The sequence below is a fragment of the Apium graveolens genome, chromosome 2, assembly GCF_009905375.1.
Source record: "Apium graveolens cultivar Ventura chromosome 2, ASM990537v1, whole genome shotgun sequence".
Classification (NCBI taxonomy): Eukaryota; Viridiplantae; Streptophyta; class Magnoliopsida; order Apiales; family Apiaceae; genus Apium; species Apium graveolens.
Window position 1 is genome coordinate 123080978 of NC_133648.1, and position 24586 is coordinate 123105563.

The 24586-nt window shown below is 37.6% G+C and overlaps 1 non-coding gene across 1 annotated transcript; it reads left to right on the forward strand.

Moving 5' to 3' along the window:
- Window positions 1-2974: 2974 nt before the first annotated feature.
- LOC141709926 (small nucleolar RNA R71) lies at window positions 2975-3081 on the forward strand. The gene has a single exon (XR_012570478.1). It is a non-coding gene; the product is annotated as a small nucleolar RNA R71 (small nucleolar RNA).
- The last annotated feature ends 21505 nt before the right edge of the window (window positions 3082-24586 follow it).

Consider the following 24586-nt stretch of genomic DNA (forward strand, 5'->3'; position numbering starts at 1 on the left):
TAACTGGTGCCGTGATCAAACTCTCCTTGAGAGTCTCGAATGCTGCCAAACATTCATCATCAAATTTGAAAGGCACATCTTTCTCAAGTAAATTGCACAACGGCTTAGATATCTTTGAAAAGTCCTTGATGAATCGCCGATAAAAACCCGCATGACCGAGAAAACTACGGATTCCTTTCACCGAATTAGGTGGGGGAAGATTTTCAATGACTCCCACCTTGGCCTTGTCCACCTCCAGACCTTTGCTAGAGACCTTATGCCCAAGGATAATGCCTTCACGCACCATAAAATGACATTTCTCCCAATTAAGCACCAAATTAGTTTCCACGCATCTTTTGAGTACGGCGCACAGATTATTCAAACATTCATCATATGAGTGTCCAAAGACGGAGAAGTCATCCATGAACACTTCGACGTTATTTCCAATCATGTCAGAGAATATAGCCATCATACATCTCTGAAAGGTGGTCGGGGCGCCACATAACCCAAACGAAACTCTACGAAAAGCAAATGTGCCAAATGGACAAGTGAAGGTAGTCTTTTCCTGATCCTCTGGTGCAATACAAATCTGATTATACCCGGAATAACCATCCAGAAGACAAAAATACTCATGTCCCGCCAATCTGTCAAGCATTTGATCAATGAATGGGAGAGGGAAGTGATCCTTCCTTATGGCTTTGTTCAATTTTCTATAATCCATGCATACTCTCCATCCTGTAACTGTTCGAGTAGGGATGAGCTCATTCTTTTCATTTGCGACCACAGTGATACCTCCTTTCTTAGGTACACATTGCACGGGGCTCACCCACGAGCTGTCAGAAATAGGATAAATGATGCCTGCATCTAGCCATTTCAGAATTTCTTTCTTCACCAACTCCTTCATGATCGGGTTCAGTCTTCGCTGCTGTTCCACAGTTGGCTTACTACCTTCCTCTAACAGAATTTTATGCATACAATATGAAGGACTTATCCCCTTGATGTCTGCTATGGTCCATCCTATAGCCGATTTGAATTCTCTCAAAATCCTTAAGAGCTTGTCTTCCTCACTACCTGAAAGGTCAGCTGAAATAATAACAGGTAACGTAGATGAATCACCTAAAAAAGCATACCTCAAGTGTTCAGGTAATGGTTTGAGCTCCAAGGTAGGTGCTTCCTCTATTGATGGTTTGAGCTTCCCTTCAGCATTCTTAAGGTCAGAAGTACCAAGAGATTCAAATGGTATGTCGAGCTTTCGCTTCCATGGAGAAGCGTTCAGATATTGTAATTGCTCATTGCTATATTCATCATCGCTGTCAAAATCCCCCACTAAGGCCTTTTCTAATGCATCAGACATTAGCATGTGATCGAGTTCCGAAGTAACTGCGGAATCAATCACATCCACTTTTAAACACTCCTCATCTTCTGTAGGGAATTTCATTTCCTTGAATACGTTGAAGGTCACATCCTGATCTTGGACCCACATAGTAAGTTTCCCTTTTTGCACATCTATCAAGGTACGGCCAGTAGCCAAGAAAGGCCTCCCCAAGATTATGGGAATCTTCTTATCTTCCTCAAAATCCAGAATAACAAAATTTGCAGGAAAGAAGAGCTTATCCACCTTGACGAGCACATCCTCAACTATGCCCCTTGGGTAAGTAATGGAACGGTCCGCCAATTGTAGCGACATGTATGTGGATTTTGGATCAGGCAGATCCAGCTTTTTAAAGATCGACAAGGGCATCGATTAATGCTTGCTCCCAAATCACAAAGGCACTTGTCAAAAGTTAGATTGCCAATGGTGCAAGGAATGGTGAAACTTCCTGGATCTTTCAGTTTTGGTGGTAACTTTTGCTCCAGAACAGCGCTGCATTCTTCCATGAGAGCAACGGTTTCAAGGTCATCCAGTTTCACCTTCCTTGAAAGAATAGTCTTCATAAACTTCGCATAACTAGGCATTTGTTCCAGAGCCTCAGCGAAAGGTATATTGATGTGGAGTTTCTTGAACACCTCCAGAAACTTCCCGAACTGTCTATCCAGCTTTTGTTGCTGCAATCTCTTAGGAAAAGGTGGTGGAGGATAGAGCTGTTTCTCCCCTGTATTAGCCTCAGGCAGAGTGTGTTCAACAGTAGTCTTCTTTGGTTCCGCCACTTTCTCCTTTTGCTTAGATTCTTCATCTCTAACTTCAGCTTCGACTTCTTTTGCCTTTTCAGCATCAGCTACTTTTCCAGACCTTAAGGTAATAGCCTTGACTTGCTCTTTAGCTTCCTTCCTGCCTGGTACTTCCGTGTCACTGGGAAGAGTGCCAGGTTGACGATTGAGCACTGCATTGGCTAATTGACCAATTTGATTTTCCAAGGTCTTGATAGAAACCGCCTGACTCTTGCACAACAGCTTAAGTTCCTCAAAATCAGCACTAGTAGGTGCAGCTGTACTTCCCTGTTGAGGATATGATTGCCTTGTAGCATACTGCTGTGGTTGCTAGAATCCAGGTGGGTTAAACTGTTTACTTACTCCTTGCTGATATGTTGGCTGAATAGCATTCTGATTATTTCCCCAGCTGAAATTTGGATGATTTCTGTTGTTAGGATGATAGGTCGCTGGCACAGGCTGCTGTTGTCGCTGATAATTATTCACATACTGAACAGATTCGTTGACAAGAGAACACTGATCCGTAGCATGAGAACCTGCACAAAGCTCACAAACCATAGCTATTTGATTAACTCCATACGTAGCCAAAGAATCAACCTTCATTGATAGCGCTTGGAGCTGGGCTGCAATAGCGGTGGCTGCATCAACTTCCAGAATACCTGCTACCTTTCCTGACGTCATCCTCTGAGTTGGGTTTTGATGCTCGTTTGCAGCCATTGTCTCTATAAGATTATACGCCTCAGTATAGCTTTTAGCCCATAAGGCGCCTCCAGCTGTTGCATCGAGCATGGGCCGAGATTGGGCCCCCAAACCATTATAAAAACCAGTGATTACCATCCAATCCGGCATTCCATGATGTGGACATTTTCTCAACATTTCCTTGTAGCGTTCCCAAGCCTCGCACATAGATTCTGTAGGTTACTGCGCAAACTGAGTAAGAGCACTCCTCATAGCAGCAGTCTTTGCCATTGGATAAAACTTCACCAGAAACTTTTGCGCAAGATCTTGCCACGTAGTGATGGACCCAGCTGGTTCAGAATGTAACCAGTCTTTAGCCTTATCCCTCAGTGAAAATGGAAAAAGCCTCAACTTGATAGCCTCATCAGTCACGCCATTATACTTAAAAGTGCTGCAGATCTCGACAAAATTCCTTATGTGCATGTTGGGGTCTTCAGTTGTCGCTCCTCCAAAAGAAACAGAATTCTGCACCATCTGAATAGTGCCCGGCTTGATTTCAAAGGTGTTAGCTTGAATAGCCGGATGAAGGATGCTTGACTGAATGTCATCAATTTTAGGCCGAGAAAAATCCATAAGAGCTGGATCAGCTTGAACAATACGATCTCCCATGTTTACTGGTTCTTTCTGCTCAGTTCCTGAATCCGAATCCTCAAAATCTAACTTCTTCGGAGTATCAAGAACTTCGTCTTTCTTCTCAGCTGTATCTAAGGTCCTCTTGCTAGCACGAGAACGAGTTTGCATAAACGCTTGCTAAAGTACCTGAAACACAACTGAAAAGAGTAAGCAACTACTACGTCCTAATCATTGAGTCCTAATGACCAATGATGGTAAGTACATAAACTAAACAAATACGCCGAGTCCCCGGCAGCGGCGCCAAAAACTTGTTAGGGCGAAATCACGCACTAATATTCACGCAAGTATACGCGTTCGCAAGTAATATAGAATACTTTCTAGTTCGTTCCCTCAGAGACTCAGACTAAGTTATTGTCTAATTAAACTCACTCACCAATGTATGATTACTTCTCAATGTTAAGATAACAACACTTAAAATTGTTGATTAAATATTAACTATAATTAACTACTTAATTAACCACTTAACTAACACTTCAATTTATTAATAATAAAACACTCATGAGATCACAACTTCATTATTACTTCCTTTTATAGCCATTGTTATTACCTTTAGCATGTGACAGTGATGACATTAATCGAATAACACGAAACTGATAAAAGCCAACTTTCATTGTACTAATACCATTCTACCAAGCATCCACAATTAAGATAGAAGTTGAATAGTCATCAATCATGTTGAGTTCCTATATGTCTACAGAAATTGACAACACAACGATTTAAGCACAAGTTATTCCTTTTGATTACATAGGGCAAATAAAACTGTTAGAGTTACCCACTAATCATGCACAACGTACATGAACCTATGCTAGCATGGCAAGTTCTAAATCTCAAGATCCACCGTCGCTTCACAAGAGATTAACACCCTATCTTATATGTTCGCGACGCAGATAAGACGAATACGCACAACCAATACTAGATATCATGCAATCATCACACACTAAAGTATTAAACAATTAACTAAAGAATTCCATAATAAATCCGTTGCAACCCCATGATCACGATTAGCCCATAATAGAACTTATCGCCATCATGGGTTCATATGAAATCATGATAAACGACACAAGAAAATAATAACTAAACTAATTATATTAAAACAGAGTACATCACAAGAGTAAATAAGTCAAAGCAAGAAAACTAGCATCCAACGTTACAACGAAACAAGAATCACAAGAAAATATGCTTCCTCTTCGCTGCAGTGTGCTAAATCGGTCTTCTTCCTTATCTCCTTCGCTTCTTGTGCCAAACACAATCTAAAACATAATCTCCTTCATATTCTCTATGAAAACGTCTCAAATCTACTTATATAATAGTCCCATAAAACTCAGATTACATAGAAGTTGGAAGCCAAACAGAAGTAGAAGTCTAAAATAATTCAGCTTTTTCCCCGACCCTGCGCGGCCGCTCAGCATTTCTGCGCGGGCGCGCAAGGCTGCTGCGCGGCCGCTCAGCATTGCTGCGCGGGCGCGCAGGACCCTACTGGAAAAATTCCAGGTTTGCTCCGTTTCTTCGCCGTAATCTGCCCGTTCTTTTCCTCTCGCAATGGTGAACACATGCCAAGGCTTATTCTTGATGATTCCTCCTCCGAAATGCAACTAATACCCTGAAATGCATAAACACTAGAAAAACGCATCAAATACACAAAATACTTGATTTCAAGACACCAATTTAAGCCATTTTAAGACGTTCTAAGTGGTATAAAATGCCACTTATCAGCAGACACTTCAGAATCTGAAGAAGAGGTAAACTATGCCTTAATGGAAAATGCTGATAGCAGTTCTGATGCTGATGAACTAAAGGTACCTCTATCAACTCTTGATTTTGATACAGAAGATATTACCGAGTTAAGATTATTTCTGAAAAACATTTATATTAGCTATAAAGATCAGACTTTAGAGAATGAAAGATTAAAATCTGAAAATCTAAAGTACAAAAACAGAAATAGCTATCTTGAAGAAGAGTTAGTCAAGATGAACACTATTCAGAAAGAGAGAGATAATGATGTGTATGTTAAGAATGAATTGCTTAAACAGAATGATTATTTAAAATTGAATTAGAAAAATAAAGAGAAATCACCAGGACTTGGACTAACTCAGGCAGAACAACTTAGAATATTCTAAGTAGTGGAAACTGGAAAGAGGGGTTAGGTTATAATGATGGTAAAAGTGTAAAAGGGACTTTGCCAATTAAGCCAATTGCTATCAAATAGACTGAAAAGCCTAAGGTAAATCCTGTTAAATTTGTTGCAAAAACTGTTTTGTCTGATTCTGAAGAGATGAAAGACTCTAAAACAGAAGTCAAAGAAAAGTCAACTTCTGATAAATCAAAACAGGATAAACGAGCTTTGGTGAACATTGGCTTAATGACAAAGAAGCATTTTAAGTATAAGCTGAAAGAGATTAAAAATGTGAACAAGGTAAAGGAAGCTAGGAAAAATGGGAATGAAAAGGAAGGAGTGAATAAAAGTAATAATTATATGCATGTTCCTAATGCTCCTAGAAAGAAATGTTATAATTTATGGAAACTCTAACCATCTTGCTTCGTTTTGCAGGAAAAATAAAGATATAAACTCTTTACCTCCTAGATCAGGAGTAAAGAGTCAGTCTATTAGGTTTAAACCACAAAATCCTTGTTTTCATTGTGGTGGTTTATGGCATTCTATTTATACTTTTAAGGAATATCATAGTTTGTACTATGATTATTATCAAATAAAACCTTCTCTGAAGAAAGTTACTATAATTCCTTCTAGTTTAAAGTCTGATGCAAAGTCTGATATAAGTTCTGATAAATAGCATGTTAGCATAAACTCTGATATTAAATACGTTGCAAATGCTAACAAACTTAAAAAGGCCAAAGGATCCAAGCAAGTCTGGGTCCTTAAAACTAACCATTAGTGGTCTTTGTGATTACAGGGCAACAGGAAAAACATTCTAGTACTGGATAGTGGATGTTCAGGACATATAACTGGAAATAAGGCCCTGCTATCAGACTTTGTGGATAAAGCTGGCCCAGGAGTTTCTTATGGAGATGGAAACATGGGAAAGACTCTGGGATATGGCAATATCAATCTTGGGAATGTCATAATTGAAACAGTAGCTTTGTCTCAGGACTTAAACACAATCTGCTTAGTGTGAGTCAAATCTGTGACAGAGGTTATCATGTGGATTTATTTGAAGAACACTGTGAAGTTGTAAGTAATTCTACAGGCAAAGTGATTCTGAAAGGTTACAGACATGGTAACATATATGAAGCCAGACTTTCAACAAATTCTAATGGCTCTACAATCTGTCTGTTAAGTAGAGCATCAATTGAAGAAAGCTGGAATTGGCACAAGAGACTCTCTCATTTAAATTTCAACAACATAAATGAGCTAGTAAAGAAAGATCTTGTCAGAAGACTGCCAAAATCAATATTTGCTCCTGATGGTCTTTGTGACTCATGTCAAAAGGCAAAATAAAGAAAATCTTCATTCAAGCGCAAAACTGAATCCTCAATTCTTTAGCCTTATCACTTATTGCATGTTGATCTATTTGGTCCAGTCAATGTCATGTCTATTGCAAAGAAGAAATACGTTATGGTTATAGTGGATGAGTTGACAAGATACACTTGGGTGTATTTCTTGCACAAGAAGAATGAAACTGCATCAACTCTAACTGATCATGTCAGACAGCTGGATAAGTTAGTCAAAGATTCTGTTAAAATAATAAGAAGTGATAATGGCACTGAGTTCAAGAATTCAATCATGGAAGAGTTCTGCAAAGAGCAAGGAATAAAGCAGGATTTTTTTGCACCTGGAACTCCACAGTAGAATGGAGTTGTAGAAAGAAAGAACAGGACTCTTATTGAAGCTGCACGAACTATGCTTGATGAAGCAAAGCTACCAACCTATTTTTGGGCTGAAGCTGTGCAGACTGCTTGTTTTACACAAAATGCTAGACTCATAAATAAGCATGGAAAAACACCATATGAGATGGTGAAGAAAAAGAAGCCAAATTTGAAATACTTTCATGTATTTGGATGCAAGTGTTTTGTTCTTAAGACTCATCCTGAACAGCTGTCAAAATTTGATCTAAAAGCTTATGAAGGAATTTTTGTTGGATATCCTCCATAAAAGCCTTCAGAGTCTACAATTTAAGAACAAGGGTTGTCATGGAATCTATCAATGTATCTTTTGATGATAAAAATTACTGGACTTGAAGATTTCAATTATCATGATCAGCTGAGATTTGAAAATGAAGATGTAAATTCTGATTCTGTAAATTCTGATGACCTAAATCCAGATCATGTAAGTTCTGACGGGTTAAATTCTGATGTCATTGAAACTGTGGTAACTGCTCTAAAGGAAAATGCATCTGTTCAGGGGGATCAAGCTGATGATCATACCACATCTCAAGACTCTCAAGAAGCATCAGAACCAGTCACTGGCTCTTCAAGTTCTGATTCATCAAGTTCTGATGAGCCAAATTTTGACAATTCTGGAAACTCTAATTCTTCAATTCCTGAAGAATCCAACTCAAATTCTGGAATCTCAGAGAGCATAACTTCAGGGGGAGCATTAGAAAATGCTGATGGAGACAGCATGGATCATGGGGGAGGATCCAGTTCTAGAGATTAACTTCCATCTGCAAGGAAGTGGACTAAATCACACACACCTGACTTAATAATTGGAGATCCTGAAGCAGGTGTCAGAACTAGAACAACAACAACAAATGAATGTCTCTATCATTCCTTTCTATCTCAGACTGAACCAAAGAAAGTGGAAGAAGCTATTCAAGATGCTGATTGGGTACAAGCAATGCAGGAAGAGTTAAATGAATTTGAAAGAAATAAAGTCTGGACCCTAGTACCAAGACGAAAGAAAAGATCAATTGTTGGTACAAAATGGGTGTTCAGAAATAAAACTGACAGTGATGGCATAATTACAAGAAACAAAGCAAGGCTGGTTGCTAAAGGTTACTCTCAACATGAGGGTATTGACTATGATGAAACATTTGCTCCAATTGCTAGATTGGAAGCCATAAGAATATTTTTGGCTTATGCTGCTCACAAGAAGTTTAAAGTCTTTCAAATGGATGTGGAAAGTGCTTTTATCAATGGAAGATTGGAAGAAGAGGTATATGTTGAACAACCTCTAGGCTTTGTAGATCCAAAATTTCCAAATCATGTCTACAGGCTTGACAAAGCACTTTATGGCCTTAAGCAAGCTCCTAGAGCATGTATGAAACTCTGGCTCAATTCCTTCTGGAAAGTGGATTTCACAGAGGCACAATTGACAAGACTTTATTCTACCTCAACCATGGAAAGGACTTACTTTTGGTACAGATATATGTTGATGATATCATCTTTGGCTCTACAAATATAAAACTTTGTGAAAGATTTTCCAAGTTAATGCAGTCAAGATATCAAATGAGTATGATGGGAGAGTTGAGTTATTTTCTGGGACTTCAAGTCAAACAAACTGAAGAAGGTACTTTTATCAGTCAATCCAAGTACACCAGAAATCTATTCAAGAAATTTGAAATGCAAGACAGTTCTACTACATCAACTCCCATGGCCACTGCCACCAAGTTAGATAAAGATACTGGAGCATCAGTAGATATTACTAACTACAGAGGTATGATTGGCTCTTTACTCTAATTAACTGCAAGTAGACCAGATATCATGTATGCTACCTATCTTTGTGCAAGATTTCAGGCTGATCCAAGAGAACCTCATCTAATAGCTGTGAAAAGAATTTTTAAGTACCTCAAGGGTATAGCTGATCTAGATTTGTGGTATCCTAGGTAATCAAATTTTAAGCTAATAGGTTACTCAGATGCAGATTTTGCAGGATGCAAAATAGACAGGAAAAACAATAGTGGAAGCTGCCAATTTCTTGGAGGCAGATTGGTTTCTTGGTTTAGCAAGAAACAGAAATCAATTTCCACATCAACTGCAGAAGCAAAATATATTGCTGCAGGAAGCTGTTGCGCACAGATTCTGTGGATGAAGAATTAGTTACTGTATTGTGGGTTAGAATTTTCTAAAATACCCATTTACTATGATAATCAAAGTGCTATTGCTATGACAGGGAATCAATGACAAAGCACATCAGCATTTGGTACCATTTCATAAGGGAATATGTGATGGAAGGTATAATGAAATTGCATTTTGTTCCAACAGATCAACAACTAGCAGATATCTTCACAAAACCACTATGTGAAGTTACTTTTACAAGACTGGTAAATGAACTTGGAATGGTTTCAGGTTCTTTCTCAAAATCTGTTTAGTTTTTGTTCTCATACATCAGACTTTATGATCAGTGTTTACAGATTTTCTTATCTCAATGTAATCTGTGCTTAAATTCTAACATATTAAACACTACTTATTATTTGATGTGATTCTATAAACTCTGAAAGTGTTTTGAATGTTTTGTGACTATTCAATCCAATGAGGATTATCTTGTTAGATGCTGACTTAATAGTCTTTAACAAACTATGTATCCCATATTTGAATTAGTTATTTATGTGGAAATCAATAACACAAGCAAATTCTGATTTTGATCTTAGTCAAATTTATTTCCTGTATCTTATTACTGTCACAAACTAGATTATTGCTTCTTATCTGTGAAATTATGATGTCAATAAATCTTAAGGATGAACTACATGCTTGATAAGCCTCACTTATCTGAAGAAAATAAAAGAAAAGAAAAAATTGAAATCAGGTACTCTTTTGAGATCTAGATTAATTTATGTGAAAGGGAAGATTCAAGTGCATTGCTGGTATTAAGTTATATGCATTAGAAAAGCAAATTGATTTTTCTTGGTGACTTTTCACATTCTCTGATTACTGGAGAAATATTCTGAGAACAGCATTAATTCTGATGGCAGTTGTAACTCATTTACACTGAGAAGCCCTTATCAAAAGAATTTCAAAAGATGCATAAAATAAGCACAAATAGTTGAGGTGGATTCTTGCATAAATTTATTCTACAGTAGACTTCACAATAGATTTTAAGCATTTTTCTTAGTTATGCCTTATTTCTAAGATATACTGAAGTTTATCAGACTTTAATCTTTATCTGATCATTTGCACATACACACACTATCACTCCATATGAATGATGAAAATTACTATGGTGATTAAGTTGTTTCTGATAAACAGTTAAGTATTATTTGCATAAATTCTGAGGATAAGTTCTGATTATGTTATGATGATTAAACTCTGAAGAAACCAGTCAGTATTTGTGTGAAGAAACACAGACACAGTTATTCACCTTTTGAGTATAGAAGCCATGTTCTGATGACCATTAAATTCTGATAATAGTCAAGTTCTGATGCAAATCCTGATTGTTAGGTCCCAATATGTTTGTAGAAGGGGGGTTGAATACAAACTATACCGTTTAATCGAATAAAATGCGGAATAAAAATTGAAACAAAATTCAAGTTAAATAAAACTTTTATTAAACTTGAAATGTGTTACAACAACGGTATCTGTTACAAGGAATTAATCTCAAATTAATTATCACAAATTTAGAATAAATTCGACATGAACTTTTTCTATTTTTGCAATAATTAGAATCAAATGCTAAAAGCGATTTGAGATTAAGTTATAGGGATTTTGATCCGCTAGATAGTTTCACAAGAACAAGAAAAGAATTTTTAGTGGATTGGATTTAATAATAACTGCTAGAAATAAATGCTCTGAGAATTTTACAATAATTTCTCTGCTTCTGTTTGTTTTGTGTTCTTCAGTGGTTGGCTGTGTATTCAATTGTGTTGACAAAATGATCTGCTTCTGTTTGTTTAAGTAAACAAATCACTCGAATTGAATCAGCATGACATTCGGCAAGACAATCCAAAATGAACTAGCAAGACAATCCAAAATGAACTAGCAAGACAATCCTTTGAACTGGTAGAACTTTCGGTAGGACAATTACTTGACTTGGAAAGACTATCGGTAGGACAATAGAATGACTTGGTAGAACTATCCAGAAAGACTTGGTAGGACTTTCGGTATGACAATCCAATTGTCATACCAGTTCAAATCTGTTTTGCTGATTTTTCTTTTTGAATATAAATCCAAATCATTTCTGAAAAATGCATAATATTAATTCAGAATTAATTAACCAAATAATTCAATTAATCAATAAATTAATCTTTGCAGATTTAATTTTCTTAATTAATTTAAATGACTTAATTAATTAATAGAGAATTAATACTACTCTTGAACAACAACCACTCTTCTGACAATCTTCTGAAAATCACTGAATCCATTTCACCACTTGAATGTTGACACTCGATGTACTGTCTGGTTCATGAATGACTAACTTCTGTGATGTTTCTCCAAGTCTTGATTTTCTTCAGATTAAATTCCTGTAATTAATTGATACCCTGACGAGATCTCTGTCACTTGGTTAAATCTACAATCTTGATTTATATCACTGAGGCTTGATCAATTACTTGAGCTTCTTCCAGTGAATCTTCAAGTCTGTAGATGAACAATGTTTCTTAACCCTTTGACATATGTTACTTTGTGAAATCTCTCCGACGATAGATCCACTATTTACTTATTACATTCTTATTTGAGTTGAGTTAAATCCTCGGATAAACAAATAGGCTAACATATGCCTTTCAATCTCCCCCTATTTGTTTGTTAGACAATAACAACAAATACCTAGAGGATAACTCAACTAACAAATAAGAAAAAGATATAAACAGTAATGCAAAGTAAATAACAGAAAAGTTCTGGATTATATTTAACATTTTCCAGATTCCAAAAGAAATTTACAAGTGAATACAAGATAGATGTTCCTCTAGCCTGAACATATAACTACATTAGTCTATTTTGATTCATAAAGCTCTAATCATATTACATTGAGTTTTGAGCTAATTGACTTCAGTTGTCTTCTCTTCTGACTTCACCTTCTTCTAAATCTTGAAGCAACTCCTTGTCAAAGACACGATCCTTTTCTGAAGTGAAGCTTGCTGGTCTGACTGGTTGAACTCCAACTGACTTCAGCTTATTCTTGAACTGATTGTACCTTTTAATATTCTTTTCACAATAAGCTTGAATCAAATCAGCAGCTTGAGTCTTCAACATGGATGAGTATCCAGCAGTTCTTAAATGATGTTCCATCCAGACCAGATTCTTAGCTGAGTAGTCTTTAAGAGATTGTGCATCTAGCTGACAGATTTGAAGACAATCAGACTTAAAGAATCTCACCTGATGAGGATTGTTGACCACTTGAGGACTAGCCCTACTGACAAACTCTTTAAGCCTTTCTCGAAGAACTTCATTCAATTCTAAGCTTCTTTTTACTTTGTTGAGAAGAACCCAAATCTCTGACAAAGAATGATTCTCAAACAGATGAAGTGACACCTTGAAAGATCCTTCACTCTGACAATATACAAAAATGCTCATCTCATTTAGGGATCTATCAAAAGCAGCTGTGATCCTTGAGACTTCAGTCTTTATAGCATTCATGTACATGTCATTGTTAGGATTTGAGATTTTCAGCTTGTCAAGAAGATGTAGGAACTGCCTATCATTGTTATTGCTCAGCTGAGGCATATCAAGTACTTTCCTAGCCTCATCCCATTTATCACCAATCTTCAGTCTTACATCTCTTCTCCTTTCTTTGGCTTTAATGTCATGAAGACGTTGCTTTTCAAGAGTTTCTGTTCGTTCAATGCTTTTTCTCATGTCAATGATCTGGGATACCTTTTTGAGTTTAACTTCTTTTCTTTTCAAGTCTGATTGTTGTTGCTGAAACTCTTTCTCAAAGATAGGATCCACTGTAGCTTCCTCTTCCCATTCTCCAATATCACTTTCCTCTTCAGCTTCATATAAACCATCTTTATCTTCCAAGACTAGTTCAGTGGGAATGTCAAAAATATCAAAGTCATCCTGTTCTCCACTGTAGTAGACATCATCAGCCTTTCCTTTGTCTCCAGCAGAGGTATCTTTTTCTTTTCCCTTTCCACTACTCCCTTTCTTCTCCCCCTTAGTTGAGGGATCCTCTACTGACTTTCCTTTAGAACCTCCATGACCTCCATCACCTCCAGAGCCTGAGCCTCCACCAGACGGCCCTTCAAAGTAAGTTCTTTGTTCTTCATTATGGCAGTGAGAATTCTTGATCATGAAATACAAGTGTTTCATCCCTTCATTGAGATGTTCCATGCCCGTTTCTATCTTTAGAAATCTGGAGGAGTCCAGTGAATGATTCATTTCAACCAGGTCTTCAAGAGAAGTCATTCTTGTATGTAGAGAGCAGAAGTTAGAAATGTAATCAGCTAATAAAGTTGGAGTTTCCTGAATGGAATTGAGCTTTGGTATGACAGTGGTCTTGAGATCTGAGATATCATTCCTGATGAGTGCCAGCTGATTGTTGACAGAGGTGGAAGAAGAAGACCGTTCAACCACTTGTGCTTTGAATGATTTAGCTTCAGCTTGGCTTTTAGCAAGTTCTTCTTTTAAAGCAGCAATTTGAGCTAACAGGTTTTCAGTGTCTGTGTCTGCGTGTGCTCTCACCTGAATTTTACTCGTGTTTGGTTCACTCACCTCACGTGCTTGTGTTTCTCTCAATATAATTGTTCGTGAGAAGTCTTGCTGTTGCTGTTCTTCTGTACCTGCAATTAAAATCACCCTAGCCTCTTCAAGAGAGGTCAGTGGTGGTGCAATGGGAATTCGCGAGTCCCGATCCTCAGTCAAACCTATCATTTCATGTGAAATAGATGTCTGAATTACTTCAGGGATAGATTGACCGAGTTGCCCTCCACTTTCTCCAGATAAGTCTGCGAGTGGAGAATCCCGTGAGGGAGCCAGAGGTGTTGGATCTGGGAGGGGAGAAAATGACTCTATTAAAGGTGGCTGAGAGTCAGATTTTCCCTCAGAAGCATGTGACTACTCTTCTGCCGTAACTATGGCAGGCACTGTAACCGACTCTATGTGCAATCCTCGCTCTGTGTCCTGAGTAACATCTGTGGGTATGTATGGTTCCATTGTGAGTAATGGAATTGTGCTTGACTCAGTACAGGATGCCATGGCCCTATGGCGAATTTCAATAGATTCATCCTGTTGAGAGGATGTTTCTAGTAACTGTTCAGTGGCCATTTCAAAGTCCATGTCCTGTTGGGAGGACAAGGATGGGCTTTCAGATGCCTCAGTAAATGTTCTTCTTTTCTTCGGAGAAGGCAGAGCTGAGGGTTCATTCACATCCACCAATACACTACTTCCTATTAACCTTCTGGGTAACATTTTAGATAGTGGGGGAGAGGTTGAGATAGGTTGTGACTCTGTGTTTGGCTCTATGATAGAGTAATGAGCCAATCATACCTCTGTAGCTTGTGACATCTACCTTAATGGAGTTTTCACACATGGTCCAAGCTTGACAGCTGTAGTTGACGGAGTCCTTGCTGATGCAGAATCCTCTAGATTGTACTTTTTGAGGAGTTCTTTGAGATACTTGGATTGACAAATCAAAGTTCCATCTAACCTTTGATTTACTTGTAATCCAAGAAAGAACTTCAGCTCTCCCATCATGATCATTTCAAATTTGCTGTGCATTAACTTAGCAAATCTCTTGCAGAGATTATCATTAGTAGACCCAAATATTATATCATCCACATAGACTTGAACTAATATAGTATCATCTTATGCTTTTTAGAAAAGAGAGTTTTGTCTATGACACCTCTAATAAAGCTATTTTCAATAAGAAATTCAGAGAGAGTGTCATACCATTTTCTCGGAGACTGTTTGAGTCCATAGATATCCTTGAAAAGAAAGAAGACAAAATCCAAATGATCCGGATCTTCAAAACCAGGAGGTTGCTCTACATATACCTCTTCATCCAGCTTTCCATTCAGAAAGGCGCTCTTGACATCCATTTGATAAACTTTAAAGTTTGAGAATGCTGCGAATGCCAGAAATATCCTGATGGCCTCAAGTCTAGCCACTGGAGCATAGGTTTCATCATAATCAATGCCTTCAGCTTGAGAATACCCTTTTGCTACCAGTCTTGCCTTGTTTCTTGTAACCACACCATCTTCATCTAGTTTATTCCTGAATACCCACCTAGTACCAACAGCTTTCTTGTGTGTAGGTCTAGGTACCAGTTTCCAGACTTGTTGACTTTCAAACTGATTGAGTTCATCTTGCATAGCAATCACCCAATCTGGATCAGTCAGTGCTTCCTCAATCTTCTTAGGTTCCATCTCAGAAAGAAATCCTGAGAACAGACACTCATTTTGAGTAGCACGTCTAGTTCTGACTCCAACATTTGGATCACCAATAATCAACTCAAAAGGATGAGCTTTATTCCAGACAGTCTGTCTTGGAAGATTTGATCTTGATGATTCGCCTTGAAATTCATTGGGATGTTGTGTCCTACTAGATGATCCTTCAGCATCTCCCCCTGAGTTATTGCCATGTTGACTTGAAGATTCTCCGTCAGTAGCAGTGGTATCTCCATTGTTGCCAAAGTTTCCATCACTATTACCTTGAGTATCATCATGATTAACAGGTTCTTCACCAGCAACAACCTCAGGTTCTTGACATTGTTCTGATTCTGAATCTGACATATCATCAAACTTCAGTTTCTCAGAAGGATCTTCAGTTTGGATACTAGGGAGTTTAGTGTCATCAAATGTAACATTGACACTTTCAGTTACTTTGTGTTGATCAATGATATACACTCTGTATGATCTTTTTCCATATCCAACAAAAATACCCTCATATGCCTTTGCCTCGAATTTACCACGACGATCATCTCCATCCTTGAGCACGAAGCATCTGGCACCAAATACATGAAAGTATTTGATAGAAGGTTTCTGTTCATTCAAAATCTCATAAGGAGTTTTCATGAAGTCTTTGTTGATTAGAGTTCGATTCTGAGTATAACATGCAGTATTGACAGCTTCAGCCCAAAAGTACATTGGAAGACCTGATTCACTTAACATCGTTCTTGCAGCTTCAATCAATGTACGATTCTTCCTTTCTACCACTCCATTTTGCTGAGAGGTTCTAGGAGCAGAAAATTGTCTGGTAATCCCTTTGTCTGTACAGAATCCATTGAGAAGTGAATTCTTGAATTCTGTTCCATTATCTGACCTTATTGCTCTAACAGGGACATTAGAATCTAACTCAATCATCTTGATATGATCAATCACAACTTGTGGTGTTTCATCCTTAGAGTGAAGAAATAAAACCCACGTATACTTGGAATAGTCATCAACTATCACAAGACAGTAACACTTCTTTGACATCGAAAGGACATTAACTGGTCCAAATAAATCCATGTGCAATAATTGCAGAACACCAGTTATGGAAGATGTGTCAATGCCTCTATGACTTACTTTCTTTGACTTTCCTTTTTGGCAAGCCTCACATAGTCCTTTTGGGGAGAATTCCAGCTGAGGCAGACCTCTGACCAATTCTCTTTTGACAAGAGAATTCATTGTTTTGAAATTAAGATGAGAAAGTCTCTTGTGCCATAGCCAACTCTCATCTGACGATGCCTTTGCATAGAAACAATTGACTTCAGGATTGCTTCCAGAGTTCATGTCAGCTACGAACATATTTCCTTTCCAGATTCCCATCAAAGAGGGTTTTTCACTTTTCTTGTGCAGAATCTGACACTTCAGCTTGTCGAATAAAACATTATAGCCGTTGTCACAGAACTGACTAATGCTAAGCAGATTGTGTTCAAGTCCTTGCACAACATACACATTTTCAATGATAACATTTCCAGCTAGCAAACAACCATATCCCTCCGTTAAACCTTTGCTGTTATCTCCAAAGGTAACCACTGGGCCAGCTTTCTCAACCACATTTGATAGCAGGGCTCTATCTCCGGTCATATGTCTTGACGATCCGCTGTCAAGAATCCACACTACCGGTTGTACCTGTTTAATGCCCTGCAATACAAATGGATTAGACCTTCTTCGGAACCCAAGCTTGGCTGGGTCCGACATACTTGTAAAATTGGCCTTTATCAGGCAAAACAACATTCTTAATTTTAATATTCTCAACTTTCTCAATGACTGGACATTTGACCTTGTGAACAGCCTTGACAAATTTCTGTTTAGGCTTAGGCACAAATGTCTCCTTTCTAGCTTTAGGAGGACTAGCAGTCTTAGACCTATCATACTTTCTATTATTCACATGCTGACGAGGAGTAGTCTTATCATTAGAAACATGCTTACCATTAAAATAAGCATACATCAGATTAAAAGCACAAGACATACAATCAGGAACACCACATGCTTTATGAGAGGGATTAACAATAGGCAACTTGTGCATGGTAGACATGACATTTGTGTTATCCAACTCATGTGCGTCTGAGTTAGTCTCAGTTGCTTTCACAATCTTGACTGGAACTTTTGACACACTTGACTTGGAGACAGCTTTCTCATTAGCATTATCTTCAGCACGGATTTCTTCTTGAATAATAAATGAGGTCTCATCAAATGGTTCAGCAATTGATTCTTTATAGAGGGGTTCATCAACACCCTTAAGCACATGTGGTACTTCCCTGCCTTTAGCACAGACATGAGGAGGGGAGTTTATGCCTAATTTTCCAATAGCAGCATTGTAATCATAACCTATTCTAGATGTTTGATTAACAGCTTGCTTATTGTAAAACTCTTTGGACTTCGAACAAGAATTAAAGTAAGCTTTAACCTTAGCCTCAAGACTGGTGATCTTGTCTTTGAGAATAGTTTCAAGTTGTCTATAACAGTCAACTCTATTCTCTAGAAAAGATACTTGTTCTTTTAATTTATCTTGATTAATGTGCACAAGTCTTAATTTATTGACTTCTTTCTCAAGGTCTTTGATTTGTTGATTTAACAATTCATTATCACGACGAGCACAATCTAAGGAACCTCCTAGATGATAAACTAATTCATCAGTAAATTTTACCTCTTTTCTTGACGATGAGGTGTTTGCATCACTAGCCATGAGAGCAAGATTCCCAACTTCTTCATCTTCACTGTCAGTATCATCCCAGCTTCTTCCCTTTGCCAGGTAAGCCCTTTCAGATTTACTCTTCTGATTAGAATCGTAAGAGTTCTTCCTAACTTGTTTTGGCTTCCTGCATTCTGTGGCAAAGTGTCCCAACTCATTGCAGTTGAAGCATCGAATGGTGCTTCGATCAACCATCCCTATTTTATACCCACCACTGCTGGTGTTAGAGGATGAAGATCCACCTTTCTGGAATCTGTTGTAGTTGGACTTGTACTTGAACTTGGGATTCCTTTTGAATCTGACATTTGAGAATCTCTTGACAATCAGGGCCATTGACTCATCCTCCAATTGCTCCAGTTGTTCCAAGGAATAAAAATCATCTCCTGATTCATTTGTAGTAGGAGGATCAAATTCTGCTACTATCACATTTTCTTCAACCTTGGAAGACTGTACCATTCTTTCTGACTGTTGAAATTGTTGATGTTGTTGATCTTCAGCTACTAGAGCAGTAGACGTGCTGACCACTCTTCCTTTCCCGTAAACTTCCTTCTACTGAATCTGCTCCAACTCATAAGTCTTTAACACACCATAGAGCCTTTCCAAAGAAATCTCACTCAGATCTCTTGCTTCTCTTATGGCAGTAATTCTATGTTCGAGATGAGTTGGCAGTGTTAAAAGGAACTTTTTGTTGACCTCCCTGATGGAATAGTATTTACCATTAATGTTAAGGTTGTTGATCAATGCATTGTACCTCTCAAACACTTCAGTGATTCCTTCTCCTGGATTGGATTTAAAGTATTCATACTCAGAGGTTAGGATTTCTAACTTGTTCTCCCTAACTTCCTCTGTGCCTTCATTAATAACCTCAATAGTTTCCCAGATATGTTTGAAATCTTTACAATTCATCACATGTCTATTCATCAAGGAATCAAGGGAATCTACTAAAATTAATTGAAGGCTAGCATCCAGGGAGGCTTCTTCTTTTTCAGCAGGAGAAAAATCCTCAGGATCTTTCACATAAGTTCTTGCTTTGGTAATCACCACATCATTTTCTATTACCTCTGGTTCAATAACCATCGGAATTTTAGGACCCTTCTTTAACACTTCCAGGTATTTGGAATTTGCAACTTATAAAAACAATAGCATCTTCTTCTTCCACATAACATAATTTTCTTTATCAAATAGTGGAATTTTAACGGTTCCAACTTTTTGTGTAGTCATTATGAATTTTTGAGTGAATAAAAAATTTAAGGAGTGAAAGAAACACAAAAGTCTAGCATCTTGATTTGTACGTTAATCAGAAGGCTCTGATACCAATTGTTAGGTCCCAATATGTTTGTAGAAGGGGGGTTGAATACAAACTATACCGTTTAATCGAATAAAATGCGGAATAAAAATTGAAACAAAATTCAAGTTAAATAAAACTTTTATTAAACTTGAAATGTGTTACAACAACGGTATCTATTACAAGGAATTAATCTCAAATTAATTATCACAAATTTAGAATAAATTCGACATGAACCTTTTCTATTTTTGCAATGATTAGAATCAAATGCTAAAAGCGATTTGAGATTAAGTTCTAGGGATTTTGATCCGCTAGATAGTTACACAAGAACAACAAAAGAATTTCTAGTGGATTGGATTTAACAATAATTGCTAGAAATAAATGCTCTGAGAATTTTACAATAATTTCTCTGCTTCTGTTTGTTTTGTGTTCTTCAGTGGTTGGCCGTGTATTCAATTGTGTTGACAAAATGATCTGCTTCTGTTTGTTTAAGTAAACAGATCACTCGAATTGAATCAGCATGACATTCGGCAAGACAATCCAAAATGAACTAGCAAGACAATCCAAAATGAACTAGCAAGACAATCCTTTGAACTGGTAGAACTTTCGGTAGGACAATTACTTGACTTGGAAAGACTATCGGTAGGACAATAGAATGACTTGGTAGAACTATCCAGAAAGACTTGGTAGGACTTTCGGTATGACAATCCAATTTTCATACCAGTTCAAATCTGTTTTGCTGATTTTTCTTTTTGAATATAAATCCAAAATCATTTCTGAAAAATGCATAATATTAATTCAGAATTAATTAACCAATTAATTTAATTAATCAATAAATTAATCTTTGCAGATTTAATTTATTTTCTTAATTAATTTAAATGACTTAATTAATTAATAGAGAATTAATACTACTCTTGAACATCAACCACTCTTCTGACAATCTTCTGAAAATCACTGAATTCATTTCACCACTTGAATGTTGACACTCGATGTACTGTCTGGTTCATGAATGACTAACTTCTGTGATTTTTCTCCAAGTCTTGATTTTCTACAGATTAAATTCCTGTAATTAATTGATACCATGACGAGATCTCTGTCACTTGGTTAAATCTATAATCTTGATTTATATCACTGAGGCTTGATCAATTACTTGAGCTTCTTCCAGTGAATCTTCAAGTCTGTAGATGAACAATGTTTCTTAACCCTTTGACAGATGTTACTTTGTGAGATCTCTCCGACGATAGATCCACTATTTACTTATTACATACTTATTTGAGTTGAGTTAAATCCTCGAATAAACAAATAGGCTTAACATATGCCTTTCACTGATGCTTGCGTGGCATTATTTATTTACTTGACTTATTTTTGGTATTTACTGTAACAGTTATATTTCTCAGAAAAATAATTAGGTGAGATAAAAACAGTCATAATCATTTATTAGTGGGTTGCGTGTTGGTTTTGGTATGTGCAGGTGTGCAATAATTACTGAATGTTTACCGTGCCCACTGTTTATGTTTTGACTGATTACACGATGCCAAGTGTAAAAACTGTCGGTTCTAATTCAAAAAAGACGTTACCATGTGCAGAGTATAAATATCAGAGATAAAAGATTATACAATCTTTTACCCACTCTTTTACTCTATTCCCTCTCTCTTATTTTCTTACTCTCTTATTTTCTGACGTTCTCTTACAGGCATTTTATCAAACACTTGCAAACACAAAATTTTCACTTGATTTTTCAACAAAAATGGCACCAAAGGATGTTATTTTTAATGGAGCTAAGTTTATCCCCAACAACTACTCTGCTATCTTGAACAAGGATGAAGCTCCTTCAGAACTTCACTTTGTTCAGGATTTCTTGGCTCACAGTGAGATTGGGTATGCTCTGACCCAACCTCAAGCAATCTCTGGTAAACAAGTGCTGGAGTTCTGGAAGACTGGAATCTATGATGATGGAGGTGAAACTGGATCTCCAAGCATCATCTTCTCATCAGGAGAAGATGAGTATATGGTAACTGTTACTATAGTGAGGCAAGCTCTTCATCTACCTGGAAACTGCACTTACAACTCAGCACCTGGAGAATCTATTCTTCAGAACATGATGGCAAGCTTGGGATATGAGAAAAGCTTGTCCAAGCTAGGACAGTTGAAGAGGCCTTACATCAGGAGGGAATGTAGCTTCTTCTTTGATTGCATCACAAAGACTTTTGCTAACAAATGCTCCAATTTTGATGCCATTCCAATCACGAGTCAACAAATAGGGTATGCACTTCTTAATCAGACTCATTTTGATTATGCATCTGCTGTGTTAGGCTATATTGGTGACAGAATGAAGGAAGATGCAAATGTAGTATATTTTGCTAGGTTCTGTGAATTAATTTATAGTTATTGTTGTTCTTATAAGCCACAAGTGCTCAGTGACCTAATGGAACCCTTTAAGTTACATCAAAGGGCATTTACTGACTTGTTATCTGCTGATAACAAGAAGGAAGTACTAAGATCTCTCCAAATACCCCAATCTGTCAAACAGTTCTTTGTCAACACTATCCCATACACTTACACAGCCATATTCCCTGATGTAGCACCATCACAACCATCCACTACTCAACAACCACAATCTACCTTACAACCACCAACATCAGCACCTGTTGTCAGCACTTTACAGTCCAGGCCCAAATCCAAAACCAAACCAACCTCTGGTACTTCTCAAAAGGTGCCTGTTGTAAAATCTGACATATCCTCCAGACCCAAAACCTCAAGAGCTAAATCTATTCCTCAATCTTCACTAAAGAGAAAGAGAAGGCTGATTCTGAGAGATGAATCAGATGAGGAAGAACAGGTCCAGGTTCCTGTATCAGAACCTGTGACAGAAGAAGCTGAAGAGTCAACTCTTCAGAAGGAGAAATCATCTGAAGCTTCTAGCATTCAGAAAAGAAAGAGGTCTTCATATTCTGATACAGATCATGTCACCCCTCCATCTAGAAAATCAAAATTGAGGAAGACAAGAGCAGGTGTGCATCTTGCACAAATTCAATTTGAGGATGCTAAAGATGCTGAGGAAGGGGATCAGGAATCTCTGATCTCATCAGAACCTATTATGATTGAAGCCCTGCCAACACCTGAAGAAGTTCTGATTCAGGAATCTAAAATTCCTGAAGTCCACAGATCAGAACCTATACAAGAATCTGTGATTTTTCCACCTCACTCTCCAATCAAAGCTACAGATAATGTTGAAGAACAAGAAACAAGTCCTGAATTAGATATTCATAATTTGAATATACCTACTGTTCTATATCTGGAAGCTCCAACTACAAAACAACCAACTCCTGTTACTTCTCCAATTTTACAGGCTGAGATACCAACAACACCAATTCTTGATCTTGGAACTGAAGATCAGAATTTAGATAGAACTGCTTCAGAGTCTCCTACAGCCACACACACCTTGGTGTTATCTGAAGATGAGGAGATTCTAGCAAGTTCTGGAGAGTCAGCTCTAGTAAACACTCCAGTGCCTATAGGAAATGAGGCATTATTCCAGTTTGAGGAAGAGGCTGCTCCAATTCCATGGGAGGAAACCTCTGGAGGGGTTGAGTGGATGTATAAATGGAATGATACTGATTTTATTCCCAGCCCAGATGTTCTGACAGAACATGTTTCAAAAGATGATAAGTTGCTGACAAGTTCTGACTTCAAGCATCAACTAAAGGTCACTGCTCCCAGTACAAGAAATCTACAAGCTCAACACTCCACGACTCATGCAAAGGTTGATAAACTTCAGGAAAAAACTGATAAGCTGGCCATGATGCAAGATCTAGACAGGAAGAGGTTTTTCAGACCAATTCAAGAAGAAGTGGATGCTATTGAGCTTGTTCAAGACAAGCAGCAGGCCCAACTGGATGAGGTATTACAAAATCAAGCTGCTCAACAGACTCAGTTAAATGAGATCCAATCTTCAGTGTAACTCCTTCTTTCTCTACTCCTGACAGATGATGCCAAAAAGGGAGAGAAGGTAGTTAAGTCCAAATGCTCACCAAGCCAAATACTGAAGAGAAAGGATGATCATGGAGATGACCAAGGAAACTCTGAAAATAGTAGAGGTCAAAGTCAAGGGAAGCATCTGAGCAGAATTCCCACTCAACAGACAAGTTCTCATAGATCTGCTATGCAAGGGAGGAATAAGGAACGAAAGAAGCCAACAGATCAGGATGTTCCTTTGTTGATCACAAATGCTGATACTTCAAATACTGATGATCAAGTTGTGACAACTACTTCTGATGTGATAGTCCAAGCTGGAAGCCAAGAGTCACATAAGTTTTTGCAGACTTTGAAATTCATAGGAAAGAAAACAACATTCTTCTACAAAGATCCCAAAATTCAATCTGTTGATGAAGAATTAGCCAAAAGACTATTCCTTAAGGATAATCCATGAGTGAATTTAGAGGAATTAAGAGAAGAAGAAGCTAAATTTGCTGCTAAGAAGAGCAAACCCAAGTCAAAAGTGTCTGATGCTAAAAAGCCACCAAGGCCAAAAGAAAAGGGGATTGTGATAAGAGAAAGATCTGCCACAGAGATTCCTAGATCAAGGACTAGATCTCAAACTACCACTGATCCCAAAGACAAGGGAAAAGGAAAAGTTGGGGAGACAGTCAAGAAATAGAAGATGAAAATTCCTCAAATTCTGATGGATCATGTGTGCAAGATGGTTCAAGTCTTTGATGATACTGCTGCTGAAGATGAAACAGTTGAAACTCTGAAAAGAAAGAGGATGACAGAAGAATCTAAGACAACCTCTGACATAGCTCAAGTTGTTCACAGTGAAGAAGTTCAGAACTTAATAAACCCTGAAGATATTTCAGGACA